Genomic DNA, 7014 nt, shown 5'->3' on the forward strand with positions numbered 1-7014 from the left:
TATCTCAGAGTTACTATACATACCAAAAAATTGGAAATGACAAGGTTCCAGGGGGAGGCCTGGGTAACCCTTCGTTGTCCTAAACCAAGGAGTTTGTGATAATTTGTTACTGCAGCAATGTGGACTGATACACTCCACACTGGATTCCTGGCACAAGAAAGCTTGACATATTCTGCAAGCTCAAGGAACAATTGTTAAAACAGCCAATAAAGGAATAATCTCAAAGAAAATACACCAGGTATCGGCAGTGGTTTTTTCTATCTGGGCTTCCCCGGTGACTCACCTGGTAAAGAACCCGCCTGCAATGTGGGAGACCTGGGTTTGATCCCCAGGTTGGGAAGGTCCCCTGGAGAAGAGAACAGCTACCCACTCCAGTATTCTGGCCTGGAGAATTCCTTGGACACTATAGTCCATGGGGTCGCAAAGGATGGGACACAGCTGAGCGACCTTCACTTTCACTTTTATTTCTATCTGGGTGAATTCCATTTTTTGTTTTCACGCTTTTCTAGTATTTTCAAATGGCAGTCATGGCTGTCCCACAGCTTGTACCGTGCACTCACCTGCTTGGCCAACCCTGAACCAGCTGCTTGGTCAGAAGTTCATGCATTCATAATTGTGACAGATTTTGGCAAACTGTTCTCAGGAGAGGTTGTACCAATTTACACTCCCACCAGTGTTGTCGGCTTGCCCACAGAGCACATTAATTGACTTTTGCATTAGGAGAAATGCTATATCCCCCCAAGGATTTAATTTCCATGTCTCCCGTCACTTGTGAACTCAGCCTCTGCCCATGAGTTCGAACCAGCTTTCTTTCCTTTGAACTGTCCTCATAGGGGCTGACCTCTCCCTGCCCTGCTGACATCCAGACCACCTTCGCTCAGCTTTTGAGTGACTGGTTCCATCTCCTTTGTCAGCCCTAGGCTCAGAAGTCACCTCCACAGAGGGGTGAGGTCCCTGAGGGGCCTATAGCCCTGCCTGATGTGGGGCCACCTTCGGAGCATCTGCTTCTCTGCAACAGGCACTCAGGTCGCAGCCCAGAGCCCCTGCTCTTCTGGTCTGGCAGCCCCCTTGCCCCAGCAGGGCCTGAGCTAGTTGGTCTGTGCTAACTGACCCGTCTCACTCCTCTGGGCTTCCCATGGAGCAAGGCCTTTAACCTCAAGATGAAGGCCCCTTTGGTGGCCATCAGAAGTGTGGCTTGGACTCAGGTCCAACCCCTTGGCCACCCTAGGCCACACCAGCCTGCGGGAGAGACGCCTAGGCTGGGGGGGGCGGTGCAATAAGCTCATCCCCTGGGCCTTAGTTTCCTATCTGCCAACCGGCAAGGTCACCGTTAGGGTGACAGAGCAGACATCTGCAGTGCTTCCAGTGGGCAGCCTAGGCCCGGGCACAGGAGGAGTGGTCACTGCAGCTCTAGGCAGCTGAGGGTGTGTGCCCTGAGCTCTCCATCCTTCTCCAGATAATGCTGGGCTGGATCAGCATCTCTGTTCCCAGGGCCCACTTTGCCTGTGCCACAGCTGGGGTGGAGGCTGTTGGACTGATCAATTAGTGCATGCCTGGTCCCTGCCAGCCAGACCCCTGACCCTGGGGTCCCCACGCTTGTCTGCAGCCCATGCCTGATTCTGATTGTAGAGGCCAGTGCCCCCCACACCACATGGACCAAGGGCGGTGGGCAGTGCTAACTGGAGTCCAGGGTGTTCTCAGAATGGCACTTGGGGAAGGGCCAGCATGACCCAGGGCTGCACAGGGACCTCTGTTCACAAAGCACCAGCATTCATTCACGGGGGCCTGAGGACAGGGTCAGTAGTTTCCCTGGGAGGACCAAGCCTGCAGCCTCACACCCTCATCTTCTTTCACAAGAATTTAACACAAATGGCGTGAGGCCCTGCAGACACAGGTGGAGGCAGCCAGGAGGCTCAGTGGCCTTAAGCAGGTGGTGGTGCCGCTCTCCAGCCTTGGTTTCCCCAGATGAGTGAATGAACGTGGTAGTCTCTGCTCAAAGGATTGGAGGATGGAAATAAGGGAAGGAGGGAAGAAGGTAGGGATACAGAGAAGGAGGGAAGGGAGAAGGTGGAAGAAAGGAGGGAGGGAAGGGAGGAAAGATGAATAGGCAAAAAGACAGGATCACAATCTGCTAAGGATAAACTAGAAAGTTGCCCCCATATGGTCAGCTGGGAAACCCTGGACAGATTTTCTGATCTCTCTGAGCTCTCCTTTGTTGACCTGCAGGATGGAAACCATAATAATAGAGGGGAAGACAGCTTGTCCTGCATCCCCAACACCTGGAGCTCCCAGATCCTACCGTTCTGGTACTTTTCTTGGCTCTGCTCTTTTAGAAGCACATCATGATGTCCAGCACGCGGATGATGATGTGATGAACACTCTGCCCGTGATGAACATTCTGCTGCACTGGGTTTCTTAGGGTGGGGAGTTGCTGCCTCTGCCTGACTTCACTCTAACCTCACCTCAGGTGCCAGAGGTAAGATGTCATCACAGGCAACTAGGCAAAATTCTGAAGTCATGACAAGGATATACCTTTCAGCGGTTTCTTCGCAGCTGATAGTAGCTGAAAGTGAAAAGTTGCTCAGTCACATCCGACTCTCTGTGACCCCATGGACTGTAGCCCATAGGCTCCTCTGTCCATGGGATTTCCCAGATAAGAATACTGGAGCGGGTTGTCATTCTCTTCTCCAGGGGATCTTCCCAACCGAGGGATTGAACCAAGGTCTCCTGCACAGGAGGCAGATTCTTTACCATCTGAGCAAATAGGGAAGCCAATTGTAAAACAGTGTTTATTTGTTAGTTAAATAAAGTAGTCTACTCTGAGGTACTGTTTGTAACTCTGGAGATCTTTTTTAAACGCATTTGTGTTGTGAATAACACAGAAAATCAACATCGTCTGGTCCAGCCTCCAGCTGGTACAGGAAGCCCCTCCCCAGGACCTGAGGGGTGTCAGCCAGCTCTGCTGGCATCTCTCCAGGATGGGAGCACATGGCCTTCAAGATGCCAGACAGACCACAGACCTGAAGCTCCTGTGCTGTAACTGCCCTGGAACAGCCAAGCAGGGTCCCCGTACAGCCTGGCCCCCAGCTGTGCTTCTGTCTGCCACACTGCAGTTTTCCATCACATCTCCCACCTGTGCCCTAGAGAAGGAATCACATAATCACAGGGTGAAATGAATGAGGATATGAATTTGACAGAAAGCTGAAATTGTCTGGAAACTGCCCCCCACCCCCTGGGTTTCCTGCCTCCCCCGCCCCAGGGGACAGGATGGGAGGAGGCCAGAGTTGCAAGGACATGACCTGCAACTCAGCCACTACATTTCACTCTGACCAAGAAAACCTTTTTTTAAAAAATTGAGACATAATTTGCCTGCCATAAAACCCCCGCTTTTAAAGTGTACAATTCAGGGGTTGTTAGTACATTCACGGACTTAGGCAATTATCATCACTAAATCCAGAATGTTCTCATCATCACAAAAGAAGATCTGGCCCTCCCAGCTGAAGCAGGAAGCATGATGGGCTTTCTCTGCCACAACCTACCTCTTAAACTGAACAGATAAAACAGAATTTAGAAACTCGATGTTTGCCTTGAAGACCAGAAAATCAGACACTGTAAGACTGAAGACAGAGGTAACCCACGACAGTGACCAACCCAAGTTCTTTGAAAAGTTTCTCAGAGATGTTCACTGTTCTTTCAAGATTCTAGATGGACAAGAAGCAATTGACTGAATTCTTGGTTTAGCTGTTAGATTTGGATATGGAGATAATGCTGAAAAATACAATTACTTGGTAACTGATAATGCAAAAAATGCTGACTGTTGCATCAATTAAAAATGCAGAGCCCATGATCAATTTGGACATAAATAATCCTAATTTTAGGGCTGGTGTCCTGGCCCAGGCTACCTTTCAGAGTCAACCCATGGTGATTACCTGGCAGTGCTTCAAACAATTAACATTTTGGTCCAGGAACCCTGACATGGCACGCAGTTGCTAACACAAACCCAACAGAAGAGGGCTTGCCTGCTGCTTAAGACAAGCGTATTCTTGGTTTTAACACAGGAGCTGAGGTTCTTAATGAAGCTGCTCAAACTCTGCACTTGGTGTGTATAGAAGAGCTGAGAGAGCTGCAGACAAAAATTAATGCAGCCACAGTGACTGTTGAGATGATTACTGCTGATCCAAAGACAGACCACAGACAGGGTGGAAGATGAATATTAGAAAGTTCATCTAAAATTAGAATTTTTTCATGGCCCCTACCTAGTACACACTGGCATACATACGGAAGCAAATGCTACATTTTCAATGGAAAACTCCCAGAAATTTGACTATGTTCTGGAAAGCAACCACCGTTGCTTTTTCTTTAATAAAGTTTGGGAAAGAAGAAAACAAAAAATAGATCCTGTACCCAACAGGCAATCAGCCCCCACGCAGGGCCCCCGCACCCCGACAACCATGAATCTGACTCTGAATCTGCCTATTCAGGACATTTCGTATGAATAGAATCATAACATATGTGACCTTTTGTGTCTGGCTTTCTGCACTCAGCGTGTTTTCTAGGTTCATTCACATTGTAGCATGCACCACCGCTTCACCCTTCTATAGCTGATTAATAGTCCATTGTTTGAATACTCCACGTTTTGTTTAATCCCTCATCCAATCGTGTACACTTGGGATGTTTCTGGTTTTTGACCATTATGAACAATCATGTACATGTTTTTGTATTGGCCTTGCTGGATCCTAAGGTAATTCTATGTTCACTGTTTGAGGAACCACCAAACTGTTTTCCACAGTGGCTATATCATTTTGCTTTTCCACTAGCAAGGTATGAGAGCTCCAATTTCTCCGTATCCTCACCAACACTTAATGTCCGTGTGTTTCTATTCTATCCATCCCAATGGGTGTGAGGGGGTACCTCATTGTGGTTTTGATTAACAGTTGTGATGTTGAGCATCTTTTCACGTGTTTATTGGCCATTTATATATTTTCTTCGGAGAAATGTCTTTTCAAGACCTTTGCCAGTTCTTGAATTGTGTTGTTTGTCTTTTTGTGGTTGACTTTTATGACATCTCTACATATTCTGGACACTGGATCCTTGTGAGATCTGTGACTTGCCAGTATTTTCTCCCATTCTGTGGATGGTCTTTTCACTACTTGGATAGTGTCCTTTGATTCCAAAAGTGTTTAATTTTGATGAAATTGATCTATTTTTCCCTTAATGTGTCTGTGCCCAACAAAATCTTTGACTAAACTCCCCACACTCCTCAGACCAAGGCCTGTGCCCTCTCTCCCTGCTCAGTCTCCTGGACAGCGGGTCCTTTCTTAGACTCTGGTGTGCTGCGCCCCCTGGTGGCGCTTGGCCATTCAGGATGGGTGCGCAACTCAGGCAGGGAGGCACAATCAGGCTCCAGGGGCATCGACGTTAGATTTGACAAAGCACCATCTGTACTCAAGGAAACCTTCTTTGGGAAGAAAGAAAGAGGAAAACATTTCTGCTTCCCAATCCCAGACACAGCCGACCACTGGCCGTCTCTCTTTGTACTCTGCCTACTACACTGTGAGGTGGGGATTCCAGTTCCCTTTCTAATAGGGGAGGAAGCTGAGGTTTGGGTAAGTGCAGTAAGTGTCCAGGGTCCAGAGTTACTGATGGAGATGCTGCCTGCTAAGTTGCTTCATTCATGTTCAACTCTTTGAGATGGACTGTAGCCCGCCAGGCTCCTCCGTCCATGGGATTCTCCAGGCAAGAATTCTGGAGTGAATTGCCATGCCGTCCTCCGAGGGACCTTCCTGATGCAGGGATCAAACTCGAATCTCTTGTGTCCACTGCATCTGCAAGTGTGTTCCTTACCACTAGCGCCACCTGGGAGATGACAAGCTGACCCTTCACTTATTCACTCAACAAACATTTGTGAGGGCGCCGCCTCACACAGACATTAGCTGAACACTGGCCAACTCAGCAAGAACAGACTAAACAGCCTTAATGCCATAGGAAAGTACAGGCCAGGCCCCCAGGCCCCGCTGATTGCTGACTGAAGAAACCCTGGGAGGGAGACGTGAGAGACCTCACTGGTCTCCTGTGAGTGGAACCCGTTGCCCATGGAGCATTCAAGTCCCCCGAGAGCTGGCCAGGAGGCCCCATCACCTGATAGAAAAGTAAAGGAACAGTACAGGAGCAAGAGGGGGACAGGAGGGAGAGGAAGAGTTTTCAACACACATTGTTTTGAATTTCATACTGTGTGATCAGCCTACTTAACAAAAATGTAGATATAAATAAGATTTAAACTTAAACAATGATTAGAACTTATCAGAATTAGTTGTGTGTAACAGAGATGGCTAAGTGCTCTCCACCATCCATTCTCTTCCTCTATCACAGAAACCCTGAACTTTCAGTTAGGAACATGGATGCCTGGAACATAAAGTACATCTCTCGGCTTGCCTTCCATCTAGGTATAGCCACGTGGCTAAGTTCTAACCAAAGATGTGAGTGGAACTGTGCAGAAACTTCTAAGAAGTGTCTTAGAGAGTTCCCTGGTGGTCCAGAGATTAGGACTCAGTGTTCTCATTGCCATGGTCCCAGGTTCAAGTCCTGGTCAGGGAACTAAGATCCTGCAAGTTGCACAGTGCGGCCAAAAAAAAAAAGTCTTACAATGTAGGATGCATATTTCTTTCTCTCTTCCTCCTTCCTGCTAGCTGGGATGCAAGCAGGATGGCTGGAATTTAAGCAGCCATCTTGGGCCACATGGTAGAGACTACATATTAAGAACAGCAGGACAGGAAATTAGGAGGAACCTGGGCTTCTGACATGGAACTGCCACACCAGCCCCATCCTGCTTGCCTTAGGACATCTTCTATGTAATAAGAAAGAATGTCTTTCTTGCTTAAGTAACTGATATTTTGGGGTTTGAGTCATCACAGTTGCACTTGCCCTGAGTGGCACATCATATAAAGTACCTGATAAGCATCTGGCCAATTATAGGCTGAGGATCCAGCCCAGTCACACATGTATGATGCGGGTGGA

At 48.2% G+C, this 7014-nt stretch overlaps 1 pseudogene; it reads left to right on the top strand.

The window, feature by feature from the left end:
• Positions 1–527: 527 nt before the first annotated feature.
• Positions 528–4210, top strand: LOC104985739 (annotated as a pseudogene).
• The last annotated feature ends 2804 nt before the right edge of the window (positions 4211–7014 follow it).

This window comes from Bison bison, unplaced genomic scaffold (genome assembly GCF_000754665.1).
Source record: "Bison bison bison isolate TAMUID 2011002044 unplaced genomic scaffold, Bison_UMD1.0 scf7180017864057, whole genome shotgun sequence".
Lineage (NCBI taxonomy): Eukaryota > Metazoa > Chordata > Mammalia > Artiodactyla > Bovidae > Bison > Bison bison.